Source organism: Chenopodium album, chromosome 13, assembly GCF_948465745.1.
Source record: "Chenopodium album chromosome 13, dcCheAlbu1.1, whole genome shotgun sequence".
Classification (NCBI taxonomy): Eukaryota; Viridiplantae; Streptophyta; class Magnoliopsida; order Caryophyllales; family Amaranthaceae; genus Chenopodium; species Chenopodium album.
The window spans coordinates 33,103,203-33,123,410 of NC_137846.1; the positions used below are offsets into that span (position 1 = coordinate 33,103,203).

At 42.0% G+C, this 20,208-nt stretch overlaps 1 non-coding gene across 1 annotated transcript; it reads left to right on the top strand.

Moving 5' to 3' along the window:
* The first annotated feature begins 18,346 nt into the window (after window positions 1-18,346).
* LOC145577115 (small nucleolar RNA R71) lies at window positions 18,347-18,451 on the top strand. Its single transcript, XR_014098604.1, has one exon. It is a non-coding gene; the product is annotated as a small nucleolar RNA R71 (small nucleolar RNA).
* Window positions 18,452-20,208: the final 1,757 nt, after the last annotated feature.

The following is a 20,208-nucleotide window of genomic DNA, read 5'->3' on the forward strand; positions in this document are numbered from 1 at the left end:
ACCCAAGTATCAACTCATTCACACTTTCTATGGTGGTCTCACACCTCAAGGAAGAACAAGCTTAGATATCGGAGCCGGTGGCCCAATCATGAACAAAGGATAAGATGAAGTGAAACAAATCATAGAGGAGGCCGCAAAGCACTATGAAGATTGGTATGAAGGAGATAGAGATGCTACATCCAGCAAAGGTGTTTATACTTTAGAGCAAGCTAACGCAATCAACAACCTCTCCACCCAAATCTCCAAGATGACCAAGAAAATGGATGAGCTAATGAAGGAGAGATCCAATCCTCAAAGGAGCACCTCCCCTCCAACCAAGGGAGGTAATGGTATGAATACCCCTTCCTCTTCTTCTTCTTACAATACAATGCCTCAAGGATGTTTGTTTTGTGCTAATTGTGGACCAATGATCATGATACCTCTCAATGTGTATATTCTTGTGAAATTCAACCCCCTCCCCAAGAACATGATAAAAATGTGGAAAATGTTAATGCTATGAACTTTGCTCCTAGAACGGGGAATATGAGGCCAAACCCCAATCAAATGGGGAATTGGAATCAAAGTGGAAACTATGGTTGGAACCAAGGTGGTGGTGGTTATGATAACCAATACCATGGTGGGGGAGGCCCTTCCAACTTTAATGGAAGAGGCTACTCTAACCAAAGAGGGTATGGTAATCAAAACCCAACAACCTAACTCCCGATACTATGACCATCAAAATCAAAATTTTGGTGATCAAAGTAACATGGGAAACAATCAACAAATAAATGTTCCTAACCAAGGCACCAGAGGCAATAGGGGTCAAAATGCTTCTAATTATGCCCAAACTAATAGGCCTCCAGGTTTCCATCAACCCCAACCCACCTCAACAACCTCTTCAACTTGAAGCTCCTCCTAATGATCCTGTGATGGCTAAATTAGATGCTTTAATGAAAATGCATGAAGAGGATAAAAAGCGAACTAATGCTCACATGAAAATGCTCGAAACTCAAATTGCTCAACTTGCATCTAACTCCTCTAATTCATCCTCTTCCTCTTCTTCCACCATCCCGAGTCAAGGAGTCAACCCAAAACCTTTGTATGCCGTGACAAATAGGAGTGGAAAGGTAGTGGGAAGTGACACTTTAGTTGAGTAAGAGCCTCAAGAAGAAGTGGAACTAGAGAATGAGAGTGAGAAAGCCAACGAGTCTTTGGGTGGTGAGAAAGAGAAAGATGTTGAGGTACCAAAGGAGAAGGAAGTTACCCCCTTGCCCCTATATCCCCAACCTAGAGAGGAAAATCTACCCTTCCCACAACGATTTGTGAGAGCTAAGCTTGATGCCCAATTTGGGAAGTTTTTGGATGTGATAAAGAATTTGCATGTTTCTCTTCCTTTTATTGATGCTATGAAACAAATTCCTCGCTATTCTAAGTTTTTGAAAGACCTTTTGAGTGGGAGAAGGGAGTGTAAAACGGTGAACTTAACCGCAAATTGTAGTGCCATCCTTTCTAACAAGCTTCCTACCAAGTTGAAAGATCCGGGTAGCTTCTCCATTCCTTATTCCATTAATGGTGTCGAGTTTGATAAAGCATTGTGTGATTTAGGAGCAAGCGTGAGTCTTATGCCCTATTCCGTATACCAAAAGCTTAGTGCAGGAACCCTCTCACCCACAAATGTTACTCTCCAACTAGCGGATCGTTCTACCAAGTTTCCCATGGGTAAAGTTGAGGACATCCCCCTTAGGGTTGGAAGTTCACATTTCCCGTGGATTTTTATGTGCTAGAGATGGATGAGGATGAGAGGATTCCTATAATTTTGGGTAGACCATTTCTAGCCACTTCTAGAGCAATCATTGATGTGAAGGAGGGTAAGATGACCCTAAAAATTGATAAAGATTCAATTGAATTTGATTTGAATAGTGTCATGCAACAACCATCTTCAAGTGGTGAATGTTTTAGAGTTGATGTTCTTGATAATGTGTTCAATGAATTTTCTCAGTCCCCTTTGCATGCTACTAATGATCCTCTTGAAAGTGTATTCTTGAATGATTCCAAGATAGGTGCTGACAAGAAGGATATGCAATTCTATGAGGATTTGCTTGAGCAAAGCAAAATGGAGTGCAAGGATAAAACATGGAGGAAGAGGCTCCTTTCACTCATGACCTCTTTGAAGTTGAAGAAAGAGAAGAGAGCTTCAATGGTAAGGGAGCACCAAAGGTAAACTTGAAACCTCTACCTTTGGGCTTGAGGTATGCATTTCTTGATTCCGATGAATCTTTTCTCGTAATTATCAATTCATATCTAACGGAGGAGCAAACCTCCCTCTTGATCAAAGTTTTAAGAAAACATAAGAAGGCTTTGGGTTATACCATTTATGACATCAAGGATATAAGTCCATCCTTATGCATGCATAAAATTGATCTAGAGGGGGATGCTAAACCCGTTAGGCAAAGGCAAAGGAAGCTTAATCCTACCATGCAAGAGGTTGTGCAGAAGGAAGTTGCCAAGCTTCTAGATGCGGGAATTATTTACCCAATTGCTCATAGTGATTGGTATCTCCCGTACAAGTTGTGCCTAAAAAGGGTGGCATGATGGTAGTGAAAAATGATAATGATCAACTAGTTCCTACTAGGCTTGTTACCGGTTGGCGTATGTGTATTGACTATCGCCAACTCAACACAAGTACATGCAAAGATCATTTTCCATTGCCGTTCATTGATAAAATGTTGGAGAGGCTTACAAAGCATTCTTTCTATTGTTTCCTTGACAGTTACTCGGGATTTTTCCAAATCCCGATTGACCCCAAGGATCAAGAGAAGACGACTTTCACATGTCCCTACGATACTTATGCGTATCGTAGGATTCCTTTCGGGCTTTGTAATGCCCCTGCAACATTACAACGTTGTATGATGACAATCTTTAGTAATATGATTGAGGATGAGATAGAAGTCTTCATGGATGAATTATCCGTTGGAGGAGCCATCTATGAAGATTGTCTATCTAATTTATCTCGTTGCCCAGAAAGATGTTAGAGGGCTAACCTCGTGTTGAATTTGGAGAAGTACCATTTTATGGTAGAAAGTGGGATTGTTGTTGGGCACAAGATCTCCCATGCCGGCATAGAGGTGGATAAAGCCAAGGCAGAGGTCATTGAGAAACTTCCTCCCTCCACCAATGTGAGGGAAGTGAGATCTTTTCTTGGCCATGCAGGGTTTTATCGGCGTTTCATATAAGATTTTTCACTAATTGACAAACCTCTTACATCCCTCTTGCAACAAGATAAAGAATTTGTGTTTGATGATGCTTGTCAAGAATCGTTTTGTAGGTTGAAGGAAGCTCTTTGCTCTGCTCCCGTAGTCCAAGGACCATATTGGTCTCTACCATTCGAACTAATGTGTGATGCAAGCAATGAGGCCATTGGCTCAGTCCTTGGACAACGAAAGGAAGGAAAACTTCATGTCATTCGCTACTTGTCCAAAAATCTCAACAATGCTCAACGGAATTATAAAACTACCGAGAAGGAATTCTTGGCAGTTATCCACTCATTTGAGAAGTTTAGAACCTACCTCATTTGTTCTAGGAAAATAGTGTATACCGACCCCTCGAGTCTCAAATATTTGATAAGTAAGAAGGAAGCTAAATCAAGATTGTTGAGATGAGTTTTAGTTCTTCAAGATTTTGACTATGAATTGAGAGACAAGAAGGGAGCCAAAAATGTGGTGGCGGATCACCTTTCAAGGTTAGGTGGTGCAAGGTTTCAAGATGATGATTTGCCAATAGAGGATGCCCTAAGGGATGATGTGCTATATACTCCTGAGGTGAAAACGGAGCCGTGGTGTGCGGATATAGTGAATTATTTGGCTTATAGTGCCATACCTCCGGACTTCACTTCACAACAACGTCGAATACTCGAGCATGAGGCCAAGATATACATATGGGATTACCCTATTTTGTTGAAGAGAGGGGTCGATGGTTTATTGAGAAGATGCGTCCCAAACGACGAGATTCAAAGTGTTCTCCATATGTGCCACTCTTCTCCTTGTGGTGGGCATATGAGTGCTCAAAAGACCGCCTCCAAGATCTTGCAATCTATGCTCTTTTTTCCCTCTCTATTCAAGGATGCTTGGAAGTTTGTCAAGACTTGTGATAGGTGTCAAAGGACGGGGAACATCTCTAGAAGGGACGAAATGCCTCAAAACCCTATCATTGAGCTCGAGGTCTTCAATGTATGGGCTATATATTTCATGGGCCCTTTCATTTCTTCTCAAGGAAATAAGTATATCTTGGTAGCTGTCGACTATGTCTTTAAATGGGCGGAAGTCGTGGCTTCTCCTACGAATGATTCAAAAGTGGTGGTCAATCTATTCAAGAAGGTGATTTTTCCGAGATTTGGTGTCCTAAGGGCTATAATCAGTGATGAGGGGTGGAATTTCAAGCATCACACCTTTAATAGACTTCTCCATAAGTATGTTGTATCTCACAAGAGAGGGCTTGCTTACCACCCTCAAACGAGTGGTCAAGCGGAGATCACCAATAGGGAGCCCAAAGTGATTTTGGAGAAGACGGTGGCTAGAACAAGGAAAGATTGGTCTTCTAAGCTCATTGACTCTTTATGGGCGTATAGGACTGCTTTCAAGACTCCAATAGGGACCACTCCCTATAAGCTTGTTTATGGAAAAAATTGTCATTTGCCCGTAGAGATGGAGCACCGGACTCATTGGACTATCAAGCAAATCAACTTTGATCTCCATAGTGCGGGTGAGCAAAGACTCCTAGAGCTTCATGAGTTAGAGGAATTGAGAATGAATGCCTACGATAGTGCAAGCATGTACAAGGCAAGAATCAAGGATTGGCATGATGCTCAAATTATCAAGAAAGAAATCGCCATAGCCCAAAAGGTTCCTCTATTCAACTCCCGCTTGAAGCTTTTCTCGGGCAAGCTTAGATCGAGATGGAGTAGGCTATACGTTATTATAGAGGTGTTCCCATATGGCGCTTACGAAATCTCTCAGGACGAGCCTTCCCCATTCAAGGTCAATGGTCACCGGCTCAAACCCTATTATAAAGGATTTCCCATTGATGAGCCGACTTCTACAACACTTCTTCATGTGCATCATCCATTTGATCCTACTTGATTAACTCAAGGAGCGTCGAGCTAACGACGTAAACCAAAAGCGCTTCCGGGAGGCAACCTGTGTTTCTAACTCTCTTTATACTTATTTCCATCTTCTTACTTTTTTTTGGGTCTCACCTTAGTTCTTTTGGTTGATAGGTGTTTGGATTATTTGGTTGAGACTTTTCAAATTCAAAGATGAGAGAAGAAGATTAGAGTTCAAGGCCTCTTGAAGACCCTGTGCGCAGGCACACAGCCTTGTGAGAACCCGCGCACAGGCATTGCTTAAGAAGGAAATTTGAGGCTGAATGGTCTACGCGCCCTGTGTGCTCCCTCTGCGCGGGCCCGCAAGGAAGAGGTGCGCGAGCGCGCAGCCCTGTGAGAACCCGCGCACGGAAGAAAGCAAATTTTAGAATGAGGCAGAAACTTTTGCGCGCCTTTTGCACGACCTTTGTGCGGGCGCGCAGACCTGTGCGCGGGCGCACAGCGCTGGGTAAATTGGGGCTGAATTCCTCTTTCTCCCCCAATTTTTCCCTCATTTCACAAACATTAAACTTGATTCCCCTTCTCTCTCCTCACAAACTCAAACTCTAACCTCTCAAATTCAACAAATCTCACTCATAACTCACAAATTACCTTGATTTCTCACCAAATCCATCACATTTCTTCACTTTTCTCACAAAATCCTCACTTTCTCTCTCCAAAATACCCAATTTCCCCCATTTTCGTTGTTGGAAAAGCTTGGTCAAAGGTGGTGGTCGTGGGTGTTCTTGGTGGAGTTTAAGCTTCCCTCTTGTGGTATAACTCTCAACTTTGTTACTTTGTTGCTCAATTTCATTAGATTATGCAATGTTCTTGAGTTATTAAGCATGGTTTAGCTTAAGTGGATTTTGTGTGATTTTGGGTTTTATTGCTAGTAATTGTTGGATTTTGGTGTGACATTATGTGATTTTGGGGTATTGTTGTTCGAATTATTTGTGTTGATGCAATTTTCATGGGAGTTGCTTGAGTAATTTGGTATTGCTGTTGAAATGCCTTAGAATTTATGATAATATTTTGTTATTTTATGCATTGTTGTTGGTATTAGTTGTTCTTGGAGCTATTATTGTGAGGTTTGTTGTTGCTACTAACCTCTTTACAGATTGTTAAGTTGAAGCTCAATTTTGTTGTTGTTGTGGTTCAACTTTGGTTGGTTTGGGGAGTTGAGTTCCTTCTTTGGTCTTAGTTGTTGGTGTGTTCCTTTGGGATATTTGTGTTGTTGTGGTTAAAATGTGTAAGAGGAAGAGTAGAAAGGAGCCCCGATTGGTAGTTGAAGAGCCTTGATCGGGCTAGGATAGGTCGTTAAACTATTAACCCTAATCAAATTAACTATTTATAAAACCTAGACTTCACACTAAACTAGTTAGTGGCAAGCAAGGGTCGATCCACTGAGGAAGCTTTCTCATTTAATATCAAAATCACCATGCAAGAGTAAGAACGGGGTATATTTTGTTGGAATTTGGAATGTAGACACTTGAACTATAAATAAACAAGTAAAAAGGTGATTAAATCAAGGAATAACAACGCTAGGGATTAGGGGGTTTCAAACATGATTAGAATGAAGGAAAACAATGATAAGCATCATGATTAACATGCCAAAGAATATAAAATACTACCTAAACAACTCATTTTCATGCAATAGTTTAGGCAAACCAATGAAAGTGGTCTAAGCTGATTAGGATCATTTTCATGCATCCCATTAGGCACAAGCTAACCCAAGAATAAAGAGGCATAATACATGGAACTCTATTTTAACAACTCATTCTCATGCAATCATTAAAATAGAGGTGATCTAAATCTAGTTCAAATCATTTTCATGCATTTAAACTAGAAGGCAATCAAATAAAGTACTACAATAATCTCAAGCCAATAAAAATCATACCTTTCATCAATTTAAGGCATGTAATCAATCCACTATCATCATTCATCCATCATTCAATACATATTTTACACCTCCTACCCCTAGCTAAGAGATTAGCCTAGAAAAGGGGGACTAGACATGATAACAAAACTAGATGAAAGCACAATAAACATGAAAACAAAGATGATCAAAAACAATGAAAATACCAAAATATATTAATCCACAAAATAGATAGAAATAAACAACTAGAGTGCAAATGAACAAGACTAAGAGAAAGGATTAGAGATTACTAAGTAGGCAATAATAGAAAGATTAAAACTTGCAAAGTTGCTTGATGGATTGAAATGAAACTTGAGCCAAAGTTCCACACATGGAAATAACTTGAGTAATACTACACTTTCTCTCTCTAAGATTAGGGTTTAATTGTTTTTAAGATAATGCTAGATGATCCACTAATTCACCCTACGGCCTATATATATAGGTCCACTAAAAAGATACAAGATTTCGAAATGAAAAAAACTGAAACCCAGCGGTGCGCGCCCGCGCATATACACTGCGCGCCCGCACAGCTGCCATGCGTGCGCCCTCTCCGATCTTGTGCGCCCGCAGATCTGTGGGTACGGAGGAATTAGACCCATGGATGCACGCCTTCTCCTAGCTACTGCGCGCTCGCGCATGATGAGTGCGCGCCCGCACACATGTCGCACATGTGGCGCGCACAACTCTCTGTTTTGGCTCTGCTTCTGCTGCTATCTCGTGCGGGTTCTCACAGGGCTGCGCGCCCGCACAGTTCAAAGGCGCGCCCGTGCATAAGCCGCGCATAAGGCACACAAAACCTTCTGTTTCTGTTCTGCTCTTGAGGCAATCCTGCGCAGGTTCTCACAGTGTTGCGCGCCCGCACATAGGGGATATGAGAATGAATTGCTCTTCTTCCAATGCCTTGATTCCTACAAAACGAAAACAAAGAAAACAAGGAGAAAGGCAAACAAAGAAAACAAGAACAAAAAGGTGAGAAAAAAAAGGGGGAAAACAAGCTACCAGTGGGAGGAAAAACCCGTAAAATGAGCACTAAATCGTGGCATAAATGCCACTCATGAAATTCCCCCACACTTGCTTCTTGCTTGTCCTCAAGAAAAGGAAACCAAGGCAAAAGGCAACACATCATAACAAACACAACATGACAAGGTTTAAGAAAATCAATCAAGTACCATGGTGAGAAATGCTCTATTTGGACTCAAACATAGAGACATTAATCAAAGAATACTTACCTTTCTCAATTCAAGAGGGAAGACACACTTTAAGATGCTCAAGGTTGAAAGAGACAAACCTAAGCTAAGCATAGAGAACTAATGATTTCATCCTCCGCCCTAGCCCCATCCAAGACGGTCCACGTTCTCTCCGCTAGCTTCAATTCATCCCCTAGTTGGCTCCTCATGATTCCTCGAGGGAACCGGAAAAAATTACTTCTATGTGGAACAATGAGGTTATCCCGACATCTCAACTATGCATACTCTCTCCATAGGGTTGAAATCTATCTCCCTCCACCGTTCTTTGACCACGCCCCTCTAAAGTCCAAGGGTCTTAGTTAGGGTTGTAATGTCATGGCTAAAGGTTAAGGTTGGGAGTCAATTTGAAAAATTTGGTGGAAACTCCTAAGTGAAGCATAAGAGTGGCCATCTCTCAATAACAACATAGGAATCTAACCTTATCTCAAATTACAACCTTCAATACAAAATACATGACAATACTACTCCTCTTTGCATGTTTTTCATTGATCTCAATTTTTCCTTTCTTTCTTTCCTCATTTTTTTTTCATAAATAAACTTTCAAGGCCTTATTTGAACCAAATTGCACAACTTCCTTGCTTAAAATCAAAACTCTCAAACTCGAACCTCACAAGCCGATGCTTCACTAACTTTAAGGGTTGGTAGAAAATAGGCCGCTAGGTTTGTAATATGGTTTAACCAAGAAAGGGGAAATAAGGCTCAACATGGCTAGCAAGAAGGTGAATGTAAAATAAAAACCAAATTTGTAACAAAACACAAGGAAAACAAAGAAAAATGAGAAGAAATGCCCTCTTCCTCCTCTAGAGTTATATGATCACCTTCTTGGGAGCTAGATACCAACACAAGGATTAAGACACGCATAGTTAAGGATCCAATATGCCGCTCAACAAAAGTGATGGAGGCTTGAACAATTGACGCTCACATGGGACATGAAAATAAGCAAATACCAACCAAGGGAATCATATTCACTACGGAGAGCAACACCATCTTACCACTTTCCCGTGAACTAGGGGTTCAAACGTCCTCAAGAGTTATAAACTGGGCTACCTTAGCTTAAAATGTGTCTAGTTCAACCCTAAGCACTCTCAAACCGTGAAGACCCTCTTCAACTAGGAAGGTAAGCATTCAAAAATATGTCATCACGAAAGCATATAAGTCCACATGTCCAAATGAACGAGCAAATTCTCAACTTTCAAAATTTTTCACTTGTCATGGTCATGAATGTCACACAAAAGAAAGAAGAAAAGCAACACACAAAGAAAAAGGAAGAAATCAAAAAGGTTCATAAAAGAGGCATGTAAATCACATAAATCCCAATCGACATACAATGATCGTTGAATACAACATCAACGATCCCATGTTCTTTAGAACCAAATAAAACAACCTCGAACCATTCAACTCCTTCCTAATCTAACCTAAACTATGCAACCAATCAAATATTTAAAGAGTTGAGAAGGAGAATTTGTCACCCAAATACGCTTAGAAAACGCAAGTCCACTATCAATGAAGCTCCATTGCACGGAAAAATTTGGGGAATGCGCCAATAAGCCCTACAAAATGTCAAAATCCAAAACAACTCGGCAAATATTTGGTTAGTAGAAGGAGAAATATATACAATGAAATAAAAAGAAAGCAAAATAGAGAAAAGAAACTACTAAAGAAAAAGAACCAAGAAAAGAGGAAAAGGTTTGGATTAAAAGGGAATTTGGATTTTCGAAAACGGGAGCCAAAACAACACAAGGTTTCATTAAAAACATCATCATCATCATTTTGAGAAGAGGGGAAGGAAGCTTCCAAAAAGACACCTATTGGCCCAAAAATGCGCCCATAAGAACAAAGCCCTTGAATGAAACAATGAATAAGCACCCCCCCACACTTGAACGGAAAACCGTCCTCGGTTTGAACAAAGTGGAAAATGGGGTGGGAGGAAGGGCTAAACTCGGCCCGAGGGCCCTAGTCCTCCATGTCAGAACTAGAGCCCTCTCCATATGGACGCCACTCGTAGTCGACGTCGATAGGAGGGCCATTGGGGTCCCAACCACCGGTGTAACCCGGTGAAAAACCACGGTTCCAGTACAACTCTTGTTGATAGTCCAGAAGAGGGTCAAAGGGAGGGGGCATCTCAAGAGGCTCGGATGTATACATGGGGTAGTTGGGATCCCCTCGGTAATCACATCCCCCCGGTGCCCTGTAATCGTACCCCTCAGAGGTGGGGTAGTTCACACGGGGGGCCCCTTGAGATGAAGGCCCGGGCCAATAGGGCCAAACCGGTTGACGGGGTGTGCCGTCAGCATGCGGTTCCTCGTGACAAGGAACCGGCCCCTGTTGGGGCGGAAAATACGGATAGTTAACCGGTGGGTCAAAATGCCCTTGGTTTACATGCCAATCATAAATGTTGGCATTGTAAACCGAGTACCCATCGACGGCCTCCGTCAACAGTTTTACTTCCATAGACAAGTTTTGGAATGCACGCTCAAGATTGGAAGAAGAAGAGGAAGAGGCCATACCTCCCTCGCTAAAGGAGGGGACGTGCAAACCTTGTTGGGATCCCTCCCCATATTGGAATCCTTGTTGTTGAAACCCTTGTTGTTGTTGATGAAATTGTTGTTGATGAAATTGCTGCTGTTGTTGAAATTGTTGTTGTTGTTCTTGTTGTTGTTGTTGTTGTTGTTGTTGTTGTTGTTGGTGACGCTCGCGGACAATCATATTACGCTCACCTCCAAGAGCGTTAGGCAGGACACCATTGTCCATAGGGATCTTCCACACATTCTTAGAGTTCCGCTCCAAGGATGTGCGGCTAGGGAACGGTAAGAAGCAATGGTGCACCTGCTCAACGCACCATTCGTGGAAGCTGTTCACATCGTTGGTCGGTTGGATGAAGACCAACTTCCTCATATAAGAAATGTCCACGAACATATCCTTGTCCTTTCCAACCCTCGTGCAAAAAGGGAAGAGACACTCACCCCCTAGCTTCAAAGCAATCCTTGTAATCATCCCACCAAGGGCAATCTCTCCCGTCTTGTTCCCATTCTTGATTGCCTCACAACACAACACAAACCAATACCCCATGTTGAGCCGCCCACTCAATTCCTCCTTTGTGGCGACCTAAAGTGTGAAAAGCTCTTCATGAGAGAGCTTGCTCAAATCTTGTTTGCTAAACACTGCAAACCCCAAGATGCGGTGTAGGATGCGGAGTACTGGGTGGATAATTTGACTTGCCACCGAGTACTGAGTACTAAACTCTTCCATGTCGGTAATTGTCCGCCACCAACGGAAGGCATCGTACTCGGGGAAGTGATCGGTGGATGGGGCAAGGAGATCGACGTCAGGGTTAAAATCCAAAAGTTTATTTAGACGCCTTAAGGAGATCACATGGCGGGCATTGAAGAGTTGGAAGGAGATTGGAACTCGTTGTTTCCAACGGGTTCCTTCTCAAAGGAGGCTAGGAACTCGTAGGTGGGCTCCTTGAAAGTTGGGTATTGGTGCTGGATGAACTCACTCATCCCAAGGTTATCAAGAAGGGACCGAAGTTCCTCATCTATACCCAGATCACGCATTGAGCGTTGGTAGTAGTGTCGAGTGGGGTTTAGTTTGCGTTTGATGAGGGTTTGATGGATGGGAGCGTGGTGTCGGTTTACAAATTTCAAGGTGGGTAGAGTTGTTTGTTCTTGGTTTAGATTTTGAGATGAGGGTTGGGGTTCATCAATTGTTATCCTGGGCTCCTTCCTGCTCCTTCTCCTACTACTCATCTTCACCAAGTTTAACTCAACAATCCCAAAAATACCGAGAACACCAAAAGAGTGATCCAACACTAAAGAATACCCAATTCTTCCCACAACAACAACAACAATTGAAGCTTTGACTTTGTTATCTCAAAAGAGGTTAGGAGCAACAACTTTCCAAGATACAAATAGCACAAGAAGAACACAAGAATCGCCAACAATATTCAATGCCAAAATTTGCAATACTCAATCACGAAAGAGATAATTACTAAGCAAATTTCAATATCAAGTATCAAAAACTCTCAACATCACAAATTTTCAATTTCACATGCATCAACAATTCTCAATACTCAATATCAAGCTAGTAATTACTTTCAACAATTCTCAATACCCACAATCAAGTAATTGCTAGGCAAATTGCATAAAAACAACAATTTTCAACAACAATACTTAACAAATCACCAAGAAATTCATATCAAATTCCACAATTACAAGCAAAAATACCCTAAATCACACAAAATTCTTACAAGCTCAATCTTGCTTAACAATCCTAAAACATGGTATTATCTAATGAATTAAAGCCACAAAGTAGTCAAGGTTTAGGATTATACCACAATTGAAGAGCATGAAGACCACCACGACCACTCACGCACCACCACTTCGACCACCAAGGAGCAATCCCGAATTTGGTGAAAAAGGGGTGATTTTGAGAGGGGAAAGTGATGAATTTGTGAGAAAAGTGAGGGAATGTAGGGGATTTGATGAAATTTCAAGGTAATAGGTGAGATTAGAGGGGATTTGAGAGGTTATGGTTTGTGTTCTTGAGGAGAGAGAGTGAGAATCGGTATGAGAGGCGTGAAAATGATGATGAAATCGGGGAAAAATAGAAGCTATCCCCCGATAAACCCAGATCTGCGCGCCCGCGCAGGTATCCTGCGCGCCCGTGCAAGTTTATTGCGCGCCTGCGCAGATGTCGCACACACGTCGCGCAAAACTTTCTGCCAGAATCTGAAATTTGGCCTTAATTCTGTGAGGGTTCTCCCAGGCCTGCGCGCCCGCATAACCTTCTCTTGCGCGCCTGCGTCGATGTCGCGCATAGGGCGCGCATAACCTTCTGCCAGATTCTGCCTTGCTGAGCTTCCCTGTGCGCGGGTTTTCCCAGGCCTGCGCGCCCGCGCACAGGGTCTTCATCAATATTTTTGCTTGAAATCCCCCTCACTCACTTCCAAGTCTCCAAACCCCAACTTAGCTCCATATATAACACCAAACGGCCTCCAAATTCCCTCCAAACACGCACCAAAGAGACAAGTGTGTACAAAGCAAGAGGAAAAACAAAAGCCATAAGACAAAAATCAAACAAACAACCTACCAAAAATATGGAAAATAGAGAAGAAAAGGGTTTAAAAGCCGGGTTGCCTCCCGGGAGCGCTTCTTTATAAGGTCATTAGCTTGACCATGATGAAAATCCATTCAAAAGGGAGGCTTAGGACCCAAAGGGTCAAGCCTCAGATACTCAATCACACCAACTTCTTCCTTGCAGAAATAGTGCTTTAAATGAGAGCCGTTCACCATGAATTTGTTTCCGTCAGCATCCTACTCAAAAGAACCATAGGGAGTGGTCTTTGATACAACGAAAGGCCCCGACCACTTAGATTTGAGCTTGCCCGAAAACAAGCGAAGCCTTGAGTTGAAGAGCAAGACTTTGTCCCCAACCTTGAAACTCTTGTTCCGGATATGTTGGTCGTGCCACTTTTTTGTCTTCTCCTTATAGACTCTTGAGTTTTCATAGGCATCATCTCCAAGCTCCTCGAGCTCGTTGAGCTTCAACAACCTCTTTTCACCCGCTAACGACAAATTCATGTTTAGCTCTTTGATGGCCCACCAAGCTTTGTATTCTAGCTCGAACGGCAAGTGACAAGCCTTCCCATAGACCAACCTATAGGGGGTTGTACCTATAGGAGTCTTGTATGCCGTTCGTAGAGCCCAAAGTGTATCATCAAGCTTGAGAGACCAATCTTTCCTTGATTTGTTCACCATCCTCTCAAGTATATTCTTGATCTCACGATTCGAGACCTCCACTTGACCTTGAGTTTGAGGATGGTAAGGTAGACCAACCTTGTGATGAACGCCATATTTCTTGAGAAGAGCTTCCAATTGCTTCTTGGCAAAATGAGACCTTCCATCACTAATTAGAACTCTTGGCACCATAAATCTAAGAAAAATGATTTTCTTGAGGAGCTTGAGCACCACCTTGTGATCATTGGTAGGAGAGGGTATAGCTTCGATCCATTTCGTCACATAGTCAACCGCCACCAAGATGTATAGGTTCCCACATGAAGAAACGAACGGTCCCATGAAATCCACCCCCTAAACATCGAAGGGCTCCACCTCTAGAATACTTTGTTGGGGCATCTCGTCCCTTTTGGTAATGCCACCACTTCTTTGGCATCGACCACATTGCATAATGAATTTGTGAGTATCCTTGTGCATTGAAGGCCACCAAAGCAAAGATTGAGAGATTTTTGCTACTGTCTTGTCAACACCACCATGTCCCCCACATGGTAGTGAGTGACAATGCTCAAGGACACCCTCAGTCTCATGATCGGGGACACACTTCCTAAAGAGACCATCACCAAATTGCTTGAATAGGTACGGATCATTCCAAAAATACCTTCTCACTTCTATGAAGAACTTTTTCTTTTGTTGAGAGGAGAATTCCGGAGGAACTACCGCACAAGCAAGATAGTTGGCAATATCCACATACCAAGGTGTAGAAGTCGCCACCATAGCCATGACGGCCTCGATCCCTATCTCATCATTAATTGGAACATCCTTCTTGTTCTCAAATGGAAGCCTAGACAAGTGATCCGCCACATAATTCTCCGCTCCCTTTTTGTCCCTCATTTCCATGTGAAAGTCTTGAAGAGAGAGAACCCAACGGATCAAGCGAGGCTTCGCTTCTTTCTTGGTCATGAGGTATCGCACCGCTATGTGATCCGTGTACACAATGACTTTTGAACATATGATATAGGACCGGAACTTATCAAATGCAAACACCACCGCTAGCATCTCCTTCTCCGTTGTTGTATAGTTCTTTTGAGCTTCATCGACAGTCCTACTTGCATAGTAGATGACACATGATTTTCCTTCTTTCTTTTGACCAAGGACGGCACCTACTGCAAAATCACTCGCATCGCACATTAGCTCTAAAGGCAAGCTCCAATCCGAAGCTTGCACAACAGGACAAGAGATGAGAGCTTCCTTGAGCTTACGAAATTCCTCAAGGCAAGCCTCATCAAAGATAAAAACAACATCTTTCTTAAGTAATTCGGTCAAAGGTTTGGCAATTGAGGAGAAATCTTTTATAAATCTCCGGTAGAAACCGGCATGCCCAAGAAAAGCTTGTACTCCCGTGACGGAAGTAGGAGGGGGCAACCTCTCAATCACCGAAACTTTGGCCGGATCAACCTCAATGCCATTTTTTGAAACTTTATGACCGAGGACAATGCCCTCCTCGACCATAAAATGGCATTTTTCCTAATTCAAAACCAAACTCGTCTCTTGACACTTTTGCAAAACTCTTTCAAGGTTAAAAAGACAAGTGTCAAAAGACAAGCCACCAACACTAAAATCATCCATGAAAACCTCAATTTCTTTTTCAAGCATTTCGGAGAAAATGGAAGTCATGCATCTTTGAAAAGTAGAGGGGGCATTGCATAATCCGAATGACATTCTTCGGTATGCAAATGTTCCATATGGACATGTGAAAGTATTTTTCTCTTGATCGCTTGGATGGATAGGGATTTTGAAAAATCCGGAGTACCCATCCAAGAAACAAGAGAAAGCCTTTCAAGCATTTGGTCCATGAAAGGGAGAGGAAAATGATCATTTTTTGTGTTCTTGTTCAATCTCCTATAATCAATACACATTCTCCACCCGGTCACCGTCCGGGTGGAGATTTCCTCTCCCTTTTCATCCTTGACAATGGTCATTCCACCCTTTTTGGGAACTACATGAACCGGGCTCACCCTCTTGCTATCGAAGATAGCATAGATGATGCCCGCCTCACGTAGTTTCAAAATTTCTTTCTTGACAACCTCTTGAAGGTTGGGGTTCAACCTCCTTTGAGGTTCAATGGAGGTGGAATGATCATCCTCAAGATGAATACGATGCATGCATAGAGAAGGACTAATGCCCTTGATATCATCAATGCTATACCCTATCACATCTTTGTATTTTCTCAAAACATCAAGCAATTTTTTCAAATTAAGTTCATCAAGGGTAGCATTGACAATAATAGGGTATTTTTCCTCCTCATCAAGATAAGCATATTTCAAAGAAGGGGGGAGGGGCTTGAGTTCTACCTTGGGAGGAGACTTGGAACTCTCCTCCGATTTTTCCTCCATTGATTCAAGCTCAATCTTGCTTTGTTTATCAACTTCCTCCTTTGAGGATTCCTCCATTGCCATGACAAATTCTTTGGCTTCTTGAGAGTGGAACTCCTCTTTGCATGTGAGAGCTTCCACAATTGGATCTTAAGGCTTCATCATGACCCTTCCCAAACGGTCTAACTCCTCATTCACAACATCAACTTGATAACACTTTTCAACCATAGGGGTCTTTAGCAACTTTGAAAACTCAAAGACTATCTTCTCATCGGCCACTTCACATGTGATGGTGTTGTTTTTGCAATTGATGACCGCCCCCAAAGTCTTAAGAGCTTCCCAACCCAAAATCAACGGTGTGTCCACATCTTCTTCCATGTCCATCACTACAAAGTCACAAGGCACATAGATGTGTCCCACTTGAATTGGAACATCCTCAAGTTCTCCACAAGGTAACTTCACCGAGCGGTCGGCTAGTTGAATTGTCTTCCTTGTAGGGATCATCTCAATATTGAGTTTTTGAGCAATGGATAAGGGGATTAGACTAACACTTGCTCCAAGATCGGCCAATGCACCCCTAGCTTCCATATTTCCAATTTTCACCGGCAAAGTGAAACTCCCTAGGTCTTTCTCCTTCTTGGGCATTTTATGTTGAACAAGAGCACTCACTTGGTGTGGAAGGGTGATAAGCTCATCATTGAGCTTCCTTTTGTTGGTGAGGATGTCCTTGAGAAATTTGGAGTAAGATGGCATTTGTGTCACTACTTCAAGAAAAGGGAGATTGATGTGCAAGTTCTTCATCACACTTAGAAACTTTGCAAACTTGTCATTCAACTTCCTCTCCGCAAGCCTACTTGGAAAAGGAACCGGTCCATCAAGGTTCCTAGTCTCACTAGGAATTGAAGTTGTCTTCTCGTTGTTGACCTTCTTCTTCTCCGAATTTCCTTCTACCTCATCAACTTTTTCCTCCTCACCTCTCTTATCTTCATTCACACTCTCTTCTCCTCCCTTCTTTCCCTCACTATCCCCCTCATTTGGACCATCATAGGAAGTTCCCGACCTCAAAGTGATTGCCTTGCATGTATGGGGTTTTTGGTTATGAGAAAGGTTAGGTTGTGGTTGTCCGGGTAGAGTTGATGGTGAATTGAAAGGAGTCCTCTTGGCCAATTGAGCTAGTTGTGAATCAACCATCTTGTTGTGAGCCCTTATTTCTTGCATTTGTTTCCCAAAAGTTTTCATTTGTGAATGCATAGCTTGAAGGAGTTGTGTAGGTGTTGGCTCCGCTTGAGGTGTTTGTTCTTGATTTCTTTGGGGTGCTTGGGTTTGATTGTTGTATTGGTGTTGGTTATTGTATTGGTTTTGGTTGTTGTATTGGTTGTTCCTTGGGTAGGTTCCTCTTGGGTTTTGGTTTTGAGACGGAGGTGGATTTTGGTATTGGGGGTTCGAATTGTAAGAGGGTTGAGCTTGTTGGCCCCATTGTTGAGGTTGAGATGCAAACCCGGGTGGTGGTTGTCTCCAAGCCACTCCACCACCGCCTCCTCTAAAACCATCTTGCCTTGTGTTGTATGCCGCTACATGCTCGGGGCTCAAACCTCCACAATAAGGTGTATCATGGTTCGTTCCTCCACAATTTTGACAAGAGAAAGAGTTGACTTGAGAAGAGCTTGCTCCACCGCTTGAGCTTGCATTTACACTTGTGTTCAACTTTGAGAGCCCTTTTGTGAGTTGCTCAATTTGATGTTGCAATTGATCGACCTTCTCCAATTCATACATCCCACCTTTCTTCGGTGCACTCCTTCTCCTAGCTCCCCAAGAGTAGTTCTTTGCTACCTCCTCGATCGTTGCCTCCACTTGATTTTGGGGAATCTTGATCAATTGTCCACCCGCCCCCGCATCCAAGTTAGCTCTAGACATGGGCTCCAATCCATCGTAGAAAAACCTCATGAGCAAACTTTGATTGTATTCATGGTGAGGACACGCTTGTACCAACTCTTTGAACCTCTCCCAAGCTTCATTAAGGCTCTCATCCGCTTCTTGTTCAAATGATGCAATCTTCCTTCTCATCTCGGCGGTCTTTACCTCGGAATTGAACCTCTTCAAGAATGCCTTAACTACCTCCCTCCAAGATGTGAGTGAGTTAGGCTTCACTTGCTTCAACCACTTCTTTGCTCTACCCGAAAGAGATTGTCGAAATAGGTGCATCCGGATGTATTCTTGAGAAACTTGGTTGGTTTGAATCATGGCACATAGCTCAAGGAATCTATCAAGGTTCTCTATGGGGTCTTCACTTGTAGAACCCGAAAATTGCTCCGATTGAACCATTCTTGTATGTTGGGGATGAATTGTGAAGTTAGTTTCCGTGACGGGTAACAAAATCCCTCCCGTGAGCTCATAATCCTCCGGATTTCCGAACTCACGAAATAAAATATCATCCTCTTGTCCCGCCATTGATTCACTTTGCGAACTAGAAGAGTAAGAATCACTCCCACTATCAATTATAGCACCAAGTCCTCTTCCTTCTTCTTGAAAAAGTCTACGGATTTGTCTTAAAGTTCGGTTGATTTCTTGGTCGATATGATGTGTAGGTGGTCCTTGAGATCTTCTAAGCATTCACCAAAGCTAAGCAAACAATTAGCAATGACAAGTATGATAAAACAAATCAAAACAAAAAAGAAAGAAATTAAAATTACCCTAACAAAAGCAAAATTAGACACTAAACAAGCCGCCTCCCCGGCAACGGCGCCAAAATTTGATCGGGCTAGGATAGGTCGTTAAACTATTAACCCTAATCAAATTAACTATTTATAAAACCTAGACTTCACACTAAACTAGTTAGTGGCAACCAAGGGTCGATCCACTGAGGAAGCTTTCTCATTTAATATCAAAATCAACATGCAAGAGTAAGAAAGGGGCATATTTTGTTGGAATTTGGAATGTAGACACTAGAACTATAAATAAACAAGTAAAAGGGTGATTAAATCAAGGAATAACAACGCTAGGGATTAGGGGGTTTCAAACATGATTAGAATGAAGGAAAACAATGATAAGCATCATGATTAACATGCCAAAGAATATAAAATTCTACCTAAACAACTCATTTTCATGCAATAGTTTAGGCAAACCAATGAAAGTGGTCTAAGCTGATTAGGATCATTTTCATGCATCCCATTAGGCACAAGCTAACCCAAGAATAAAGAGGCACAATACATGGAACTCTATTTTAACAACTCATTCTCATGCAATCATTAAAATAGAGGTGATCTAAGTCAAGTTCAAATCATTTTCATACATTTAAACTAGAAGGCAATCAAATAAAGTACTACAATAATGTTAAGCCAATAAAAATCATATCTTTCATCAATTTAAGGCATGTAATCAATCCACTATCATCATTCATCCATCATTCAATACATATTTTACACCCCCTACCCCTAGCTAAGAGATTAGCCTAGAAAAGGGGGACTAGACATGATAACAAAACAAGATGAAAGCACAATAAACATGAAAGCAAACATGATAAAAAACAATGAAAATACCAAAATATATTAATCCACAAAATAGATAGAAATAAACAACTAGAGTGCAAATGAACAAGACTAAGAGAAAGGATTAGAGATTACTAAGTAGGCAATAATAGAAAGATTAAAACTTGCAAAGTTGCTTGATGGATTGAAATGATACATGAGCCAAAGTTGCATGCATGGAAATAACTTGAGTAATACTACACTTTCTCCCTCTAAGATTAGGGTTTAATTGTTTCTAAGATAATGCTAGATGATCCACTAATTCACCCTACGGCCTATATATATAGGTCCACTAAAAA